Source organism: Ostrinia nubilalis, chromosome 25 (genome assembly GCF_963855985.1).
Source record: "Ostrinia nubilalis chromosome 25, ilOstNubi1.1, whole genome shotgun sequence".
Taxonomy (NCBI): Eukaryota; Metazoa; Arthropoda; class Insecta; order Lepidoptera; family Crambidae; genus Ostrinia; species Ostrinia nubilalis.
In genome coordinates, this window is record NC_087112.1 from 10,981,678 (window position 1) to 11,003,163 (window position 21,486).

Below are 21,486 nucleotides of genomic sequence, written 5' to 3' on the forward strand. Positions count from 1 at the left end.
GCGATTGAGACCAAATAATGCGAATGGGACCGAATACGAATGGGGCCGTTTTTATTTAATTTGTGACGAAACCCGCTTCGGTCAGCACGGCTGTGTTGGAAAGGGCTTAGCGGAGCAAGATTTTTTTACGTACAAAACAAGATAGAAACAAGAGAGGGATGTGTGCCAGGAATGTGTCCGAGGATGACATTCCACCAGCTCGCACTAAGCGTTTCGATGACTCTTTTATAATGCGAACAGCTAGGGACTGGAATTCGCTGCCTGCTGCTGTCTTTCCCGACGACTATTATCCGGGCCATTTCAAGGCGAGAGTGAATGGGCACTTACAGGGCAGATATGTACCATCCTAGACTGCACCCCACTGAACACCAGGTTTGTGGTCAAATACCTGCCTTGTTATGCATTAAAAAAAATGTGTCCGAGAGATGTGGGCGACGGATAATAATATTGTGTGCTATGGATCGAGATGAGAGAGGAACTGCTAGCAGTCAGTTTGGGTTTCATTAGATGCCAAGTTGTAGATCCTTGTACAGGAGTTGCAGCGATGGGAAAGTGTGGTCACAGGATAAGTCCCAACAGTCAGTTGAGTGACTCATCTGCGCATCGTGACAAAGTTTCGCTACACACCTTCGCATCACTCTCTATTGTTAAACGGCTCCAGTGGAAACGCAGCTTAACAAATAGTTTAATTACCTACTTATGGTATTTAAATATATGATGTATTTATTAACTAATCTATTCATCAACTAATCTAGTCATTAATTAATTAATTTATTTATTAAGTAATCTATTTCTAATGACTTATTACAAGTATAAAAGGTAGTGTTAGTGCTGTTTCGAATCATTCAGTCTTGTGTTTGTGAATCGACAGCAATCATGAAGGTGTTGGCATTATTGGTGAGTTGATATTTTCTTCTTAATTTGTTACAAACGATAGATTACATTGAAAAACTACTTTGCAAAGTCCTTTGTTGACCGCAAAATACTGAGTATCTAACATTGTCTACGCTTTAGTTTAAAAACTCATTGGTCATTTCTCAAAGACATCTACAATAAAATCCCATAGCAGTTTCTATCTTCAAACAGGATTTTTCTAAACATTTATTTTTCTCTCTAGATCGTCGTAGCTGTGGTCTGCGTGGCCATCGAAGCGAGGCCCAGGGCCCAGGGCCCGTACAATGATCAGGAACCAGGATCGATGTCAGAAATGTACTTGGAAATAAAAGATATGCTCAAACCGGAAAATCTTGAGCAGCACCTGTTGTCGGACCAAAGTACTGATATCTTAAAATAAATAAATGATGTGAAGTAAACTGTTTGTTTTTACTCTGATTTAATTAAATACATAGAGATTAAATATATTCTAAAACAACGATGTCAAGTAGTTATTTATTTTATTCTTATTTATTTATTAATGTATCTGAATTTCTAATTTATTTAATATGTAATGTATAATATGTATGTATTTACAAAAAAAAAATTAAGTTTGTTTATATCCGTTGTCCATATACCCATAGTACAAGCTTTGCTTAGTTTGGGACTAGCGGCGCAGTGTAAAAATGTCCAAGGATATTTATTTATTTATTACTAGCGGCCGCCCGCGACTTCGTACGCGTAGATCCCGTTTTACCCCATTCATCTATCTTACGCGGTCTAGATTTTTTCATACAAATGTTTTTCCCGCTAACTCCCGTTCCCGTGGGAATTTTGCAATATCCTGTTGTAACTAAGCTTTAAGTTTACTAAGGTACCTGCTTGCCAAATTTCAAGCGTCTAACTTAAGCGGTTTAGATTTTTCATACAAATGTTTTTTCCCGCTATCTCCCGTTCCTGTGGGAATTTTGCAATATCCTGTTGTAACTAAGCTTTAAGTTTACTAAGGTACCTGCATGCCAAATTTCAAGCGTCTAACTTAAGCGGTTTAGATTTTTCATACAAAAGGATTTTCCCGCTAATTCCTGTTCCCGTGAGAATTCCTAAGTATACTATAACCTGCCCAGGAGTATGAAGAATAATTGTAACAAGTTTCGTGAAAATCCGTCGAGTAGTTTTTGTTTCTATAAGGAACATACAGACGGACAGACAGACAGACAGACAAAAATTTTACTGATTGCATTTTTGGCATCAGTATCGATCACTTATTACCCCCTGATAGTTATTTTGAAAATATATTTCATGTACAGAATTGACCTCTCTACAGATTTATTATAAGTATAGATTTGTACAGTTTTTTGATGTATTGAAACAACTTAGTCACAAGTCGTCGACATAATAAGGCGTCGCAGTACAGTAATGCCCTAGAAAGGTTTTTTAAAGAAACATTAAATTCGATGTAACGGCTTTCGAACTCAAGTAGGTAAACCCCTAAATTACGTTAAATTACTTTCTATCTGCATGTGTTTGCTTAATTTGCAAAATATTTCAGAAAACTGCTTAGATGAACAAAGCCTAGCTAGATGGATAGTCTTCATACAAACGCTTCGTCAAGAGTGAGGCAAAAATCTTATGTCATTAGTGTCATTTTTCTTGGGGAGTGTGGATAGTGAAGGCGATTTCCCCGAAAGTAGGGAAATTTTTAATACGTTTTTAATTATTTTATAATTAACAAAAACAAAATGCATCATGTACTTACTTATTTATTGAATTCAAAGTACCTACCTAATTACAATAAGATAAATCGACTTAAAAAAAAGTCTCGATTTCATTAAAAAGGAAGTGTATTTTTGTACGGCTAACAATTGGGAAATAAATTGTCTTGTTACTGGTATCATTCCCGTATTTAATTTTTGAAAGCCAAATTCAAGCAAAATACGCGTCGAATCGTAGTACCTACTATTAAAAGGCCGGTAGATCTATTCTCATAAATAAAACACTGGATACTCATCTTTCACATTATATTGCCTTAATTTAAATACAATTCATCACTTAGCACAAAAGCGCGCGGAGTCGTCTCCGCGCGTCCCTCTATTCTGACGTTTGTTTCTCGTGTGACATTGACGTATTGTCAATGTCACTATGACAGCATCTCATTGGCTATAACGATACCGCTATTTTAACGTTTTATATTTTTCACAATTAACAGTTCGGCCTTCCTGCAATTCCTTCGCCCTCGAAGGTCTGCTCATGGCACACTTGACGCCTCGTATTGGGATCCAGCTGAGCACCTGGCTAGACCCACTCTGCCATCTCCACCACCATTCGCACCACACGCTGACCATCTTTGGTTCTGCTGAAACGAGAAATCATCACACAATACATCTATATCATCGTCACACGGTACATCTATATCATCACACAGTACATCTATTTCATCATCACACAGTACATCTATGTCATCATTACACAGCACATCCATATTATCTAGAAGCTCAGCGTGCTCCTCAATCAGTAGCGCCACGCCAATGGTCATACAGACGCTACCACAATTATCTTTTCATTCAATATTTTAGAATCAGCTGCTTCAATAATGACAATAATGTCGATCACACACATGCCATCTTAATCTAGGCACCATAGCTCATATGCCCAAAATGTTACCATCGAAGAAACTCATCCTTTGATGCCCAATTAGGCCTTTATCCAAGGTTTCTATCAGGTTTGTTCAACCACCACAAAAATACAACTTATTGGTTCCGATAAACTCCAAATCATAGAACTGTAACCCATTCTACTTCCAAGAATGGAAAGAACCCTCACTGTTGATGAGCAGTGGACTGCATTTTCGTGGGCTAGGAACCGGCATAAATCTTGAAGGCAGAGTACTTGTTGGAAACAGCTTTATTTCTGAGTTCTTCACTTTTTCTTTTCGACCACTTTGATTTCTTAACTCGTTTCTTATCTGAATTAAACTAGTCAGCTGGAATGCCCTGCTCCTTATTTTATACTCTTCCCTTTCTCTCGCTATATTGCCAACTCTGTCTCTCATGTTCTGGCATATTCAAAGCGAGAGGTCCGATGTGACCGTCTCGTTATCCTCGATCTTCCCCGTGACGAGATGCAGTGTTGCTCGATTGTCACGTCATCGTCCTTGCCTTCTTGCCGTGGCCATCCAGACTTCGGTCTTCTAAGGAACGACGGCCCTTGGAACAACTCATCCTCTTCCGATGTAGGCACGTATCCCGCTCTCGACGCCACGTCGGCTACGTTCAAGTGAGTGGGTACTCAAACCGACGGCCTTGTCTCCTCGGTGATCTCTTCAAGTCGATGCGCTCCATAGGGTGTCAGTTTAGGAGTCACTCCAGTAGATAGTGTCTTCTACAGGCAGCCGATGCACTTCCGTTCATGCTGCTCGTAGCTCCAACCTCGATATCGTTTGTGTCTTCACTGGAGCCACTTTGGCACGCGCAGCTACCAGCACAACTTCCGCGTCCTTCCTGTCGTTGTAAGCGAGGTGCCAATACGCAACGGCGGCGTAGGCTTCCTCGCCAGCATCGCAGAAGATGTGCAGCTCTCGGAGTTTCATTTATCTCCCCCCCGTAGTAGTATCGAGGAATACGCAGTCTCTTCATAATCTGCAGGTCTGACAGCCATTTCTCGAAGTATGCTGCGACGTCTTCCAGCACGGGCTCGTCCCATCCGGTCTTGAGGCGCCACTGCTTTTCAGGAGCTTCTAGGGGAGTCGCTCCTTTCTTCGCGCGCCTGCCGCTCGGGGCGACTGCTAGCAGCCTGTCGTCGTTGCTGTTCCAGTTCCGGACATGGAAGACCGCCTTCCTGTGGTCTTCGTCCACTTGAAAAATCACTTCTTTGCTTGCTCGATGTCGTTGAAGCTTTCCACGAAGTCACCACTACAGCGCCCGGCGTATGCCTTTCTCAGTAGATTCTCCATTTGCTCATGATACTGCCTCTTCTCTTCGGTATTATTCAGAATTAATTTAGAACATTGTGAACTCCTAATGACGTAATTATAATGAAGTTATACAATGCAATACAATTAAAATAAATACTATTGGACCTAAATGATTTATGGGATTGGTTATGGTTCTTTTAACATTTTCTCTTTAAACCCACACAGATTAGGCCATTCCACACAGTTTGCGCCTCGCCACACAGCCCTATGATGTCGCTACACAAGCCAAAACATCATAGTTCATGTTGTCTCCCACACAAGACACGACATCTTCACAATTCAAAAAAAAAAAAAATTCCTGATGTCACACAGACATCCCACTCAGAATGACAATGTCCACACAGTTTCATGACAATGCCCACTGGTGTATGATCCTCACATAGTACATCATACCCCTATTATTAATATTATTTTCAAACCATTCCCATAATCACAACATCATAAGAAATTTGCTAAAATTATCTTTATTTAAATATTAAAATATTTCAATGTAAACTCTAAAATATTAAGATGAATAACACAACTACATAAATCATCATCAATAATAATGCCAGTAATAAACAGTGAAACAATTTATGCTTAACATTGTGTCTTAATGAACACAAATTTGCTTCACACACAAATGCAACTTTATCATAATAAACTTACTGTTATTGTTGTGTTGACAGCAATACACTTCCAACTATTATCTTTGGAAACTGCACATACTTCAATGAACTTACCATCCTCAAATAGGAACAAGCATTCATGGAAATATCGAAGAACTTTAATTTAACAAGTACAATACTTCTCTTCTCATGCTTGGCCAAAATTCACCCACAATGCAACTGACTTCATATTCAAGTATCTGTTGTTAACCCAGTCATTACAGGGAAGCACACAACACAATCATCACCAATATAAACTGTATTTGATCACTGCTAGTACTTTGCTCCATTGATACCATTATTCAAAAACATAACCCTCCTTCCGGCGCAGTCGGGTAAATAGCTAACTTTCACACAGTACAGCAGTATATCACACAATAGGCCAATGCTAATGACCAATGACAAGCATTTATATCTATTCAAACACATCACTCTTAAGACTGTTAGCGGCAGTTGGGAAGTTCTAAAGTCTAGCAGTAGACTGTAGCCAATTCATTATTACAATCTGTTCACACTCAAGTTAATTGTATGCAATTTCATGCCAATGACAAGAATAAGCACAGTTAAACAACCAAGCCGCAGTGGCACTGCTAGTCTCAGCTCAACCCTTGCAATAAAACATTAATTCAACTCACCAAATATCACAGCTGATTCCTTTTGTATTACATTTTCACTCACCAAATATCACAGTTGATGCCCTTTTGTATTGCATTACCTTCTGTCCAACTCCAAATCATTTATGTGAAGTAAGGGTTCAGTGTTCAGCTTCACTCAGGTATTGTGCTTGACTGATTTGCTCACCACAGGGCCAACTCGCAGACAGATAAGTCACCATATCTAAAACTCAAGTCAAATCTAAAAATATGCACACACAACATGCTACAACCAGTAACCTTTTTATTAAACAGCTAATAAATAACCTCAAGATTAAAATCATTTTCACCATGTGGGAAGAATAACCAACAATAATGGCTGGTACACAAGAATACTCTTTAAGTTAAATGTACCACATTCTATATCTTTTTTTTAATTATAATACGTAATTGGATAAATTTTAATCACCCACACTAATTTTCAATTTTAGTGATACAACCCAAATCACTACTGGCAGCAGTAATTAATTGATAAGTTGGAAAAGTTCAATATTAACATTATCTTTACTCAAAATATAGCATCATATAAGATAATAATAATTATGTTTCACAATAATTGAAGTATCAATCACTATAAGAGTACCAAAAATACACCACATGTTCAACGGCATAACTGGCTGCTGTACTTAATTTTAATTTACAAATTAAGCTATTTAATAGATTTTATCTCATCTTATAGTGCTCAACATCAAGAAAGAAACATCATGATACTAAAACTGGTTTACACAACACAGACCTTAGCTTCAATTTACTTGAATAAAACTAATTATTAATTCTTCTCCAAAATAATGCCAAGAGGTTACTCGGGCATGAATACCAAACTTATTTAATTAATCTGACCATATTCTATCTATTCTTTATAGATTTGAAATCTTAACAGATTATTCTTCACAGAATGTAAACATGAACAAATGAACACCGTGCAATTTAATTTGCTTTACTAAGATAACTTATCAGGCATTGAAATTAAAGTGAGCACATACCATAGCTTACACATACATTCCTGGCATTATTAGTAAAAACTGACAATACACAGAACATTTGATGCATCATTCACTTCCATGCATTATTTTGCTCAAAAAGGAAATGTGTTAATATTGTTGCTGTTGGAATAATCGATAATAATAATAAATCGTACCTGCTCTGGGGCCATCGTTAGTCAAATTGTTCACCACTTACGTGACCACAAGCCAAGTTACGGAAGGAGTATTTTCATAATTCGTGTCCATCATTTCACGTACTTAAATACTTTTCTGCATCTCACACAGTTTTCAGCGTGATTTCCTTGACATTCTCTCTTCATCATATTCCATTATAATCATAGAATCGTGGGCGTTTTTTGTTAACATTCGTGACAAATAACACGAAACATTGGTCACCTGGAACACTTTGAAATCACGTTACTATCATAGGTTTCAGATCTCACTTCTGAACTATTAAAAGGCCGGTAGATCTATTCTCATAAATAAAACACTGGATACTCATCTTTCACATTATATTGCCTTAATTTAAATACAATTCATCACTTAGCACAAAAGCGCGCGGAGTCGTCTCCGCGCGTCCCTCTATTCTGACGTTTGTTTCTCGTGTGACATTGACGTATTGTCAATGTCACTATGACAGCATCTCATTGGCTATAACGATACCGCTATTTTAACGTTTTATATTTTTCACAATTAACACTACTTACTTATGAAATTTAACACTGGTCACTTTCTTTCGTTTTTCTGATGTATTTAGACACCCTTTCCCAGCACACACCGTCATAATTAATTAAAATTCGTCGGACGTGTTTACCAATTTTTCACTTTGACAGTTCATGTGACGTTTACGAGGAAGCCGTTCCGGCTCACTAAAAGCTGCCTCACCTTTCGTGCACTGACTATCTATCTAGGCTTTATTAATCTAAGGAAAACTGGAAGCTTATATAAATCTCTTAAGATTTTGTTAATGCTTAGAATAGATAAAAATATATGTCTAATTGACTGTGTCCATAGTGACTACGTTTGGTATAATTTAATGTTCACAAGCTAAGAAATTGCCGTAACGGCAAATAAGTTAGTACCATGGAGTTTTCTATTCGCGTTCAGCGAGGCAAAATTATCTCCAATAGTTATCTTTTGGAGGATCTTCTCCCTTTCAATATTGACTAGCGTGTGTATTCGCTACTTGTGAACTTAAATTATTTAGTTAGGATGTTTGCACAGTAAACGTTCAACAACTAATAGAAAATTCTGTAAGTTATTTCGTTTCTTGTCATTGAAAGTAGGTATACATACTATACACTGTATAGTATACAGATATGATAACTAGCGGCCGCCCGCGACTTCGTACGTGACGTACGTGTGGAAAACGGAATCGTTTTACCTCCTTAGAGGTTCAATTTTGCAAAATCCAGCCTTAGTGACCTACGTTCCAAAAAAGAACCCCCATGCAAAATTTGAGACTTGTAGTTTCTGAGATTTCGTGATGAGTGAGTTAGTCAATCAATCAGTGACCTTTCGCTTTTTTAGATACAGATATGAAAAGAATTTTAAAAATGTTTCTATTCAAAGCACATCTATGAGGCACAATCAGTTATTCATCATCTTATATCAAAGTGCTCTTAGCATCAAAGATAAAATCTTAAATGGCGCCCAACATGGTATTATTATAAACAGCCTTTGAACTCGAATTCATTGTCATTTCGCTTAGAAAGCCCGCTAAGTCATAATGAGAACATCATTAAAACTGACTTATTTTGCTGCTTCTTCCAATTCTCTTTTGGGGAAACTTTCTAACTTTTTACCGAAGTAGTTAAACTTCGCGTTACTTCAAGGCTGAACTTTTTTAGATCGAATTGTAAGTAGGTACATACCTATGTCCTAGACAAACAATGATGGAGAAAACGACTGTGGCCAATCGAATGACCACGGCTTAAACAAATTTTGAAACACAATCATGTCATTGTACCAGTCTGTTCCGGTCCGAAAGGGTTAAGACGTAGTTGACTGAACTTGACTGGCGCCGAACATGGTGTTATGTAATGCTTCCAGTGACCCTTCACCTTTGCGGGACGGTTTACTTCTTTTGTTTTCATCGCTTTAACCCTTCGCGTAAGATTTCCAGGTTGACCGCAAATAAAACTTCATTCAAGGTTGAGTAGACTCAGGGTTGAAAACATATTTACCGTATATTTTTCGTCGTTCTGTCTTATACATAGAATTGCATTTTGCTTATCCTACCTAGATTTCGAATATTAGATAGGCTACAAAAGGTGGTAAAAATTACTCCTGCAGTTACCGATATCTTTTAATCTCATTATGATTAAAAAGCTACTTGGCTTTTCATATATTTTTTCTATTTATTTGCGATGCAAAGTTAAACTAATCAATACCACCGCCATCTTAATTGGCGCCCAACGTGGTGTTGGGCAAACAGTTCCTTTGAACCCCGCCTCGTTGTTTCAGTCGAGGAGGGCCTTTAGTCACACCCATTATGAGCAAGGCAACGTAGTAAACCGCGCGTGCTATTAAACTAAATCGGGTAAAATGTAATTCGGCATCAAAATGGCGGCTCTGGGCCGCGTAATGGCAACCTAATGGCTTATGTAATAGTGCTGTAAATAATTTCTGGTGTTAGAACTCGCCCGGATTCCTAGTTTGGGAAATGTGCACCCGTTAAGAATACGACCACTTGGAATAAGATGGCGTGTTCAACACAGGTGGCGCTGGCGGCGGATTTCTTGCTTTGAATAATATTTCCACCGCAATAGAGTCCATTTTTATGGCTGCATTGCCATAAACATTTAACATGGGTTTTATTTTGTGATTAAAACGTTCCGGTACTTTGTAGCAAGTATAGAGAACTTTCAAAATATTAAACTCTATGTTTGTAATAGAAATAAGTCAATTTCGTGATTGATAGTACCTAATAAGAAATAGGGAGCTGCTTTCGTGCATCTTGCATCTTTCCGCAACCATAGTTATTATTTAATTTATTGGTTGTAAATCATAACACGCGTGGTAAATTCACCAAAAGTTCAGTTAAAAGCAACATTTCCGTTAACATTTTTCCAGTGTATTATTATTATGTAACACAATTTATTATTATTTTCGTAATCATGGCCGAATTGGCGTCGGTCACGCCATTTCACGCGCCCATTTTGCTCGTCATTCGTATTATTTTAACCTTCTGTTTGAGGTATTGATTCTTTTGATGTCGTGGTTTAGTGTGGCGATGAATTTGCGATTGAGACCAAATAATGCGAATGGGACCGAAATTGACCGAATACGAATGGGGCCGTTTTTATTTAATTTGTGACGAAACCCGCTTCGGTCAGCACGGCTCTGTTGGAAAGGGCTTAGCGGAGCAAGATTTTTTTACGTACAAAACAAGATAGAAACAAGAGAGGGATGTGTGCCAGGAATGTGTCCGAGGATGACATTCCACCAGCTCGCACTAAGCGTTTCGATGACTGTTTTATAATGCGAACAGCTAGGGACTGGAATTCGCTGCCTGCTGCTGTCTTTCCCGACGACTATTATCCGGGCCATTTCAAGGCGAGAGTGAATGGGCACTTACAGGGCAGATATGTACCATCCTAGACTGCACCCCACTGAACACCAGGTTTGTGGTCAAATACCTGCCTTGTTATGCATTAAAAAAAATGTGTCCGAGAGATGTGGGCGACGGATAATAATATTGTGTGCTATGGATCGAGATGAGAGAGGAACTGCTAGCAGTCAGTTTGGGTTTCATTAGATGCCAAGTTGTAGATCCTTGTACAGGAGTTGCAGCGATGGGAAAGTGTGGTCACAGGATAAGTCCCAACAGTCAGTTGAGTGACTCATCTGCGCATCGTGACAAAGTTTCGCTACACACCTTCGCATCACTCTCTATTGTTAAACGGCTCCAGTGGAAACGCAGCTTAACAAATAGTTTAATTACCTACTTATGGTATTTAAATATATGATGTATTTATTAACTAATCTATTCATCAACTAATCTAGTCATTAATTAATTAATTTATTTATTAAGTAATCTATTTCTAATGACTTATTACAAGTATAAAAGGTAGTGTTAGTGCTGTTTCGAATCATTCAGTCTTGTGTTTGTGAATCGACAGCAATCATGAAGGTGTTGGCATTATTGGTGAGTTGATATTTTCTTCTTAATTTGTTACAAACGATAGATTACATTGAAAAACTACTTTGCAAAGTCCTTTGTTGACCGCAAAATACTGAGTATCTAACATTGTCTACGCTTTAGTTTAAAAACTCATTGGTCATTTCTCAAAGACATCTACAATAAAATCCCATAGCAGTTTCTATCTTCAAACAGGATTTTTCTAAACATTTATTTTTCTCTCTAGATCGTCGTAGCTGTGGTCTGCGTGGCCATCGAAGCGAGGCCCAGGGCCCAGGGCCCGTACAATGATCAGGAACCAGGATCGATGTCAGAAATGTACTTGGAAATAAAAGATATGCTCAAACCGGAAAATCTTGAGCAGCACCTGTTGTCGGACCAAAGTACTGATATCTTAAAATAAATAAATGATGTGAAGTAAACTGTTTGTTTTTACTCTGATTTAATTAAATACATAGAGATTAAATATATTCTAAAACAACGATGTCAAGTAGTTATTTATTTTATTCTTATTTATTTATTAATGTATCTGAATTTCTAATTTATTTAATATGTAATGTATAATATGTATGTATTTACAAAAAAAAAATTAAGTTTGTTTATATCCGTTGTCCATATACCCATAGTACAAGCTTTGCTTAGTTTGGGACTAGCGGCGCAGTGTAAAAATGTCCAAGGATATTTATTTATTTATTACTAGCGGCCGCCCGCGACTTCGTACGCGTAGATCCCGTTTTACCCCATTCATCTATCTTACGCGGTCTAGATTTTTTCATACAAATGTTTTTCCCGCTAACTCCCGTTCCCGTGGGAATTTTGCAATATCCTGTTGTAACTAAGCTTTAAGTTTACTAAGGTACCTGCTTGCCAAATTTCAAGCGTCTAACTTAAGCGGTTTAGATTTTTCATACAAATGTTTTTTCCCGCTATCTCCCGTTCCTGTGGGAATTTTGCAATATCCTGTTGTAACTAAGCTTTAAGTTTACTAAGGTACCTGCATGCCAAATTTCAAGCGTCTAACTTAAGCGGTTTAGATTTTTCATACAAAAGGATTTTCCCGCTAATTCCTGTTCCCGTGAGAATTCCTAAGTATACTATAACCTGCCCAGGAGTATGAAGAATAATTGTAACAAGTTTCGTGAAAATCCGTCGAGTAGTTTTTGTTTCTATAAGGAACATACAGACGGACAGACAGACAGACAGACAAAAATTTTACTGATTGCATTTTTGGCATCAGTATCGATCACTTATTACCCCCTGATAGTTATTTTGAAAATATATTTCATGTACAGAATTGACCTCTCTACAGATTTATTATAAGTATAGATTTGTACAGTTTTTTGATGTATTGAAACAACTTAGTCACAAGTCGTCGACATAATAAGGCGTCGCAGTACAGTAATGCCCTAGAAAGGTTTTTTAAAGAAACATTAAATTCGATGTAACGGCTTTCGAACTCAAGTAGGTAAACCCCTAAATTACGTTAAATTACTTTCTATCTGCATGTTGTGTTTGCTTAATTTGCAAAATATTTCAGAAAACTGCTTAGATGAACAAAGCCTAGCTAGATGGATAGTCTTCATACAAACGCTTCGTCAAGAGTGAGGCAAAAATCTTATGTCATTAGTGTCATTTTTCTTGGGGAGTGTAGATAGTGAAGGCGATTTCCCCGAAAGTAGGGAAATTTTTAATACGTTTTTAATTATTTTATAATTAACAAAAACAAAATGCATCATGTACTTACTTATTTATTGAATTCAAAGTACCTACCTAATTACAATAAGATAAATCGACTTAAAAAAAGTCTCGATTTCATTAAAAAGGAAGTGTATTTTTGTACGGCTAACAATTGGGAAATAAATTGTCTTGTTACTGGTATCATTCCCGTATTTAATTTTTGAAAGCCAAATTCAAGCAAAATACGCGTCGAATCGTAGTACCTACTATTAAAAGGCCGGTAGATCTATTCTCATAAATAAAACACTGGATACTCATCTTTCACATTATATTGCCTTAATTTAAATACAATTCATCACTTAGCACAAAAGCGCGCGGAGTCGTCTCCGCGCGTCCCTCTATTCTGACGTTTGTTTCTCGTGTGACATTGACGTATTGTCAATGTCACTATGACAGCATCTCATTGGCTATAACGATACCGCTATTTTAACGTTTTATATTTTTCACAATTAACAGTTCGGCCTTCCTGCAATTCCTTCGCCCTCGAAGGTCTGCTCATGGCACACTTGACGCCTCGTATTGGGATCCAGCTGAGCACCTGGCTAGACCCACTCTGCCATCTCCACCACCATTCGCACCACACGCTGACCACCTTTGGTTCTGCTGAAACGAGAAATCATCACACAATACATCTATATCATCGTCACACGGTACATCTATATCATCACACAGTACATCTATTTCATCATCACACAGTACATCTATGTCATCATTACACAGCACATCCATATTATCTAGAAGCTCAGCGTGCTCCTCAATCAGTAGCGCCACGCCAATGGTCATACAGACGCTACCACAATTATCTTTTCGTTCAATATTTTAGAATCAGCTGCTTCAATAATGACAATAATGTCGATCACACACATGCCATCTTAATCTAGGCACCATAGCTCATATGCCCAAAATGTTACCATCGAAGAAACTCATCCTTTGATGCCCAATTAGGCCTTTATCCAAGGTTTCTATCAGGTTTGTTCAACCACCACAAAAATACAACTTATTGGTTCCGATAAACTCCAAATCATAGAACTGTCACCCATTCTACTTCCAAGAATGGAAAGAACCCTCACTGTTGATGAGCAGTGGACTGCATTTTCGTGGGCTAGGAACCGGCATAAATCTTGAAGGCAGAGTACTTGTTGGAAACAGCTTTATTTCTGAGTTCTTCACTTTTTCTTTTCGACCACTTTGATTTCTTAACTCGTTTCTTATCTGAATTAAACTAGTCAGCTGGAATGCCCTGCTCCTTATTTTATACTCTTCCCTTTCTCTCGCGATATTGCCAACTCTGTCTCTCATGTTCTGGCATATTCAAAGCGAGAGGTCCGATGTGACCGTCTCGTTATCCTCGATCTTCCCCGTGACGAGATGCAGTGTTGCTCGATTGTCACGTCATCGTCCTTGCCTTCTTGCCGTGGCCATCCAGACTTCGGTCTTCTAAGGAACGACGGCCCTTGGAACAACTCATCCTCTTCCGATGTAGGCACGTATCCCGCTCTCGACGCCACGTCGGCTACGTTCAAGTGAGTGGGTACTCAAACCGACGGCCTTGTCTCCTCGGTGATCTCTTCAAGTCGATGCGCTCCATAGGGTGTCAGTTTAGGAGTCACTCCAGTAGATAGTGTCTTCTACAGGCAGCCGATGCACTTCCGTTCATGCTGTTCGTAGCTCCAACCTCGATATCGTTTGTGTCTTCACTGGAGCCACTTTGGCACGCGCAGCTACCAGCACAACTTCCGCGTCCTTCCTGTCGTTGTAAGCGAGGTGCCAATACGCAACGGCGGCGTAGGCTTCCTCGCCAGCATCGCAGAAGATGTGCAGCTCTCGGAGTTTCATTTATCTCCCCCCCGTAGTAGTATCGAGGAATACGCAGTCTCTTCATAATCTGCAGGTCTGACAGCCATTTCTCGAAGTATGCTGCGACGTCTTCCAGCACGGGCTCGTCCCATCCGGTCTTGAGGCGCCACTGCTTTTCAGGAGCTTCTAGGGGAGTCGCTCCTTTCTTCGCGCGCCTGCCGCTCGGGGCGACTGCTAGCAGCCTGTCGTCGTTGCTGTTCCAGTTCCGGACATGGAAGACCGCCTTCCTGTGGTCTTCGTCCACTTGAAAAATCACTTCTTTGCTTGCTCGATGTCGTTGAAGCTTTCCACGAAGTCACCACTACAGCGCCCGGCGTATGCCTTTCTCAGTAGATTCTCCATTTGCTCATGATACTGCCTCTTCTCTTCGGTATTATTCAGAATTAATTTAGAACATTGTGAACTCCTAATGACGTAATTATAATGAAGTTATACAATGCAATACAATTAGACCTAAATGATTTATGGGATTGGTTATGGTTCTTTTAACATTTTCTCTTTAAACCCACACAGATTAGGCCATTCCACACAGTTTGCGCCTCGCCACACAGCCCTATGATGTCGCTACACAAGCCAAAACATCATAGTTCATGTTGTCTCCCACACAAGACACGACATCTTCACAATTCAAAAAAAAAAAAAAAAAAAAAAAAAAAAAAAAAAAAAAAAAAAAAAAAACCTGATGTCACACAGACATCCCACTCAGAATGACAATGTCCACACAGTTTCATGACAATGCCCACTGGTGTATGATCCTCACATAGTACATCATACCCCTATTATTAATATTATTTTCAAACCATTCCCATAATCACAACATCATAAGAAATTTGCTAAAATTATCTTTATTTAAATATTAAAATATTTCAATGTAAACTCTAAAATATTAAGATGAATAACACAACTACATAAATCATCATCAATAATAATGCCAGTAATAAACAGTGAAACAATTTATGCTTAACATTGTGTCTTAATGAACACAAATTTGCTTCACACACAAATGCAACTTTATCATAATAAACTTACTGTTATTGTTGTGTTGACAGCAATACACTTCCAACTATTATCTTTGGAAACTGCACATACTTCAATGAACTTACCATCCTCAAATAGGAACAAGCATTCATGGAAAAATCGAAGAACTTTAATTTAACAAGTACAATACTTCTCTTCTCATGCTTGGCCAAAATTCACCCACAATGCAACTGACTTCATATTCAAGTATCTGTTGTTAACCCAGTCATTACAGGGAAGCACACAACACAATCATCACCAATATAAACTGTATTTGATCACTGCTAGTACTTTGCTCCATTGATACCATTATTCAAAAACATAACCCTCCTTCCGGCGCAGTCGGGTAAATAGCTAACTTTCACACAGTACAGCAGTATATCACACAATAGGCCAATGCTAATGACCAATGACAAGCATTTATATCTATTCAAACACATCACTCTTAAGACTGTTAGCGGCAGTTGGGAAGTTCTAAAGTCTAGCAGTAGACTGTAGCCAATTCATTATTACAATCTGTTCACACTCAAGTTAATTGTATGCAATTTCATGCCAATGACAAGAATAAGCACAGTTAAACAACCAAGCCGCAGTGGCACTGCTAGTCTCAGCTCAACCCTTGCAATAAAACATTAATTCAACTCACCAAATATCACAGCTGATTCCTTTTGTATTACATTTTCACTCACCAAATATCACAGTTGATGCCCTTTTGTATTGCATTACCTTCTGTCCAACTCCAAATCATTTATGTGAAGTAAGGGTTCAGTGTTCAGCTTCACTCAGGTATTGTGCTTGACTGATTTGCTCACCACAGGGCCAACTCGCAGACAGATAAGTCACCATATCTAAAACTCAAGTCAAATCTAAAAATATGCACACACAACATGCTACAACCAGTAACCTTTTTATTAAACAGCTAATAAATAACCTCAAGATTAAAATCATTTTCACCATGTGGGAAGAATAACCAACAATAATGGCTGGTACACAAGAATACTCTTTAAGTTAAATGTACCACATTCTATATCTTTTTTTTAATTATAATACGTAATTGGATAAATTTTAATCACCCACACTAATTTTCAATTTTAGTGATACAACCCAAATCACTACTGGCAGCAGTAATTAATTGATAAGTTGGAAAAGTTCAATATTAACATTATCTTTACTCAAAATATAGCATCATATAAGATAATAATAATTATGTTTCACAATAATTGAAGTATCAATCACTATAAGAGTACCAAAAATACACCACATGTTCAACGGCATAACTGGCTGCTGTACTTAATTTTAATTTACAAATTAAGCTATTTAATAGATTTTATCTCATCTTATAGTGCTCAACATCAAGAAAGAAACATCATGATACTAAAACTGGTTTACACAACACAGACCTTAGCTTCAATTTACTTGAATAAAACTAATTATTAATTCTTCTCCAAAATAATGCCAAGAGGTTACTCGGGCATGAATACCAAACTTATTTAATTAATCTGACCATATTCTATCTATTCTTTATAGATTTTAAATCTTAACAGATTATTCTTCACAGAATGTAAACATGAACAAATGAACACCGTGCAATTTAATTTGCTTTACTAAGATAACTTATCAGGCATTGAAATTAAAGTGAGCACATACCATAGCTTACACATACATTCCTGGCATTATTAGTAAAAACTGACAATACACAGAACATTTGATGCATCATTCACTTCCATGCATTATTTTGCTCAAAAAGGAAATGTGTTAATATTGTTGCTGTTGGAATAATCGATAATAATAATAAATCGTACCTGCTCTGGGGCCATCGTTAGTCAAATTGTTCACCACTTACGTGACCACAAGCCAAGTTACGGAAGGAGTATTTTCATAATTCGTGTCCATCATTTCACGTACTTAAATACTTTTCTGCATCTCACACAGTTTTCAGCGTGATTTCCTTGACATTCTCTCTTCATCATATTCCATTATAATCATAGAATCGTGGGCGTTTTTTGTTAACATTCGTGACAAATAACACGAAACATTGGTCACCTGGAACACTTTGAAATCACGTTACTATCATAGGTTTCAGATCTCACTTCTGAACTATTAAAAGGCCGGTAGATCTATTCTCATAAATAAAACACTGGATACTCATCTTTCACATTATATTGCCTTAATTTAAATACAATTCATCACTTAGCACAAAAGCGCGCGGAGTCGTCTCCGCGCGTCCCTCTATTCTGACGTTTGTTTCTCGTGTGACATTGACGTATTGTCAATGTCACTATGACAGCATCTCATTGGCTATAACGATACCGCTATTTTAACGTTTTATATTTTTCACAATTAACACTACTTACTTATGAAATGTAACACTGGTCACTTTCTTTCGTTTTTCTGATGTATTTAGACACCCTTTCCCAGCACACACCGTCATAATTAATTAAAATTCGTCGGACGTGTTTACCAATTTTTCACTTTGACAGTTCATGTGACGTTTACGAGGAAGCCGTTCCGGCTCACTAAAAGCTGCCTCACCTTTCGTGCACTGACTATCTATCTAGGCTTTATTAATCTAAGGAAAACTGGAAGCTTATATAAATCTCTTAAGATTTTGTTAATGCTTAGAATAGATAAAAATATATGTCTAATTGACTGTGTCCATAGTGACTACGTTTGGTATAATTTAATGTTCAAAAGCTAAGAAATTGCCGTAACGGCAAATAAGTTAGTACCATGGAGTTTTCTATTCGCGTTCAGCGAGGCAAAATTATCTCCAATAGTTATCTTTTGGAGGATCTTCTCCCTTTCAATATTGACTAGCGTGTGTATTCGCTACTTGTGAACTTAAATTATTTAGTTAGGATGTTTGCACAGTAAACGTTCAACAACTAATAGAAAATTCTGTAAGTTATTTCGTTTCTTGTCATTGAAAGTAGGTATACATACTATACACTGTATAGTATACAGATATGATAACTAGCGGCCGCCCGCGACTTCGTACGTGACGTACGTGTGGAAAACGGAATCGTTTTACCTCCTTAGAGGTTCAATTTTGCAAAATCCAGCCTTAGTGACCTACGTTCCAAAAAAGAACCCCCATGCAAAATTTGAGACTTGTAGTTTCTGAGATTTCGTGATGAGTGAGTTAGTCAATCAATCAGTGACCTTTCGCTTTTTTAGATACAGATATGAAAAGAATTTTAAAAATGTTTCTATTCAAAGCACATCTATGAGGCACAATCAGTTATTCATCATCTTATATCAAAGTGCTCTTAGTATCAAAGATAAAATCTTAAATGGCGCCCAACATGGTATTATTATAAACAGCCTTTGAACTCGAATTCATTGTCATTTCGCTTAGAAAGCCCGCTAAGTCATAATGAGAACATCATTAAAACTGACTTATTTTGCTGCTTCTTCCAATTATCTTTTGGGGAAAATGTAAATTTAAGGATCTGTTGTTAAGCTGTATTCGTTATAGTTAGATCGTCACGTTCTTTCTAACTTTTTACCGAAGTAGTTAAACTTCGCGTTACTTCAAGGCTGAACTTTTTTAGATCGAATTGTAAGTAGGTACATACCTATGTCCTAGACAAACAATGATGGAGAAAACGACTGTGGCCAATCGAATGACCACGGCTTAAACAAATTTTGAAACACAATCATGTCATTGTACCAGTCTGTTCCGGTCCGAAAGGGTTAAGACGTAGTTGACTGAACTTGACTGGCGCCGAACATGGTGTTATGTAATGCTTCCAGTGACCCTTCACCTTTGCGGGACGGTTTACTTCTTTTGTTTCATCGCTTTAACCCTTCGCGTAAGATTTCCAGGTTGACCGCAAATAAAACTTCATTCAAGGTTGAGTAGACTCAGGGTTGAAAACATATTTACCGTATATTTTTCGTCGTTCTGTCTTATACATAGAATTGCATTTTGCTTATCCTACCTAGATTTCGAATATTAGATAGGCTACAAAAGGTGGTAAAAATTACTCCTGCAGTTACCGATATCTTTTAATCTCATTATGATTAAAAAGCTACTTGGCTTTTCATATATTTTTTCTATTTATTTGCGATGCAAAGTTAAACTAATCAAAACCACCGCCATCTTAATTGGCGCCCAACGTGGTGTTGGGCAAACAGTTCCTTTGAACCCCGCCTCGTTGTTTCAGTCGAGGAGGGCCTTTAGTCACACCCAATTTGAGCAAGGCAACGTAGTAAACCGCGCGTGCTATTAAACTAAATCGGGTAAAATGTAATTCGGCATCAAAATGGCGGCTCTGGGCCGCGTAATGGCAACCTAATGGCTTATGTAATAGTGCTGTAAATAATTTCTGGTGTTAGAACTCGCCCGGATTCCTAGTTTGGGAAATGTGCACCCGTTAAGAATACGACCACTTGGAATAAGATGGCGTGTTCAACACAGGTGGCGCTGGCGGCGGATTTCTTGCTTTGAATAATATTTCCACCGCAATAGAGTCCATTTTTATGGCTGCATTGCCATAAACATTTAACATGGGTTTTATTTTGTGATTAAAACGTTCCGGTACTTTGTAGCAAGTATAGAGAACTTTCAAAATATTAAACTCTATGTTTGTAATAGAAATAAGTCAATTTCGTGATTGATAGTACCTAATAAGAAATAGGGAGCTGCTTTCGTGCATCTTGCATCTTTCCGCAACCATAGTTATTATTTAATTTATTGGTTGTAAATCATAACACGCGTGGTAAATTCACCAAAAGTTCAGTTAAAAGCAACATTTCCGTTAACATTTTTCCAGTGTATTATTATTATGTAACACAATTTATTATTATTTTCGTAATCATGGCCGAATTGGCGTCGGTCACGCCATTTCACGCGCCCATTTTGCTCGTCATTCGTATTATTTTAACCTTCTGTTTGAGGTATTGATTCTTTTGATGTCGTGGTTTAGTGTGGCGATGAATTTGCGATTGAGACCAAATAATGCGAATGGGACCGAATACGAATGGGGCCGTTTTTATTTAATTTGTGATGAAACCCGCTTCGGTCAGCACGGATCTGTTGGAAAGGGCTTAGCGGAGTAAGATTTTTTTACGTACAAAACAAGATAGAAACAAGAGAGGGATGTGTGCCAGGAATGTGTCCGAGGATGACATTCCACCAGCTCGCACTAAGCGTTTCGATGACTCTTTTATAATGCGAACAGCTAAGGACTGGAATTCGCTGCCTGCTGCAGTCTTTTCCGAAGACTATTATCCGGGCCATTTCAAGGCGAGAGTAAATGGGCACTTACAGGGCAGATATATACCATCCTAGACTGCACCCCACTTAACACCAGGTTTGTGGTCAAATACCTGCCTTGTTATGAATTAAAAAAATGTGTGCGAGAGATGTGGGCGACGGATGTGTGCTATGGATCGAGATGAGCGAAGAACTGCTAGCAGTCAGTTTGGGTTTCATTAGATGCCAAGTTGTCGATCTTAGCTATACAGGAGTTGGAGCGGTGGGAAAGTGTGGTAGGAGGATAAGTCCCAACAGTCAGTTGAGTGACTCATCTGCGCACCGTTACAAAATTTCGCTACACACCATCGCGCCACTCATCTTCCTAGCACATCTCTCCAG

The 21,486-nt window shown here is 38.1% G+C and overlaps 1 protein-coding gene and 2 long non-coding RNA genes across 3 annotated transcripts in view; all 3 read left to right on the forward strand.

The window, feature by feature from the left end:
• Positions 1 to 21,486, forward strand: part of LOC135084122 (calsyntenin-1) — a 361,325-nt gene that overhangs the window by 275,912 nt on the left and 63,927 nt on the right. The window lies entirely within an intron of this gene.
• Positions 806 to 1,326, forward strand: LOC135084265 (uncharacterized). The gene is made up of 2 exons (XR_010259799.1): positions 806 to 897; positions 1,118 to 1,326. It is a non-coding gene; the product is annotated as an uncharacterized LOC135084265 (long non-coding RNA).
• LOC135084264 (uncharacterized) lies at positions 11,188 to 11,708 on the forward strand. The gene is made up of 2 exons (XR_010259798.1): positions 11,188 to 11,279; positions 11,500 to 11,708. It is a non-coding gene; the product is annotated as an uncharacterized LOC135084264 (long non-coding RNA).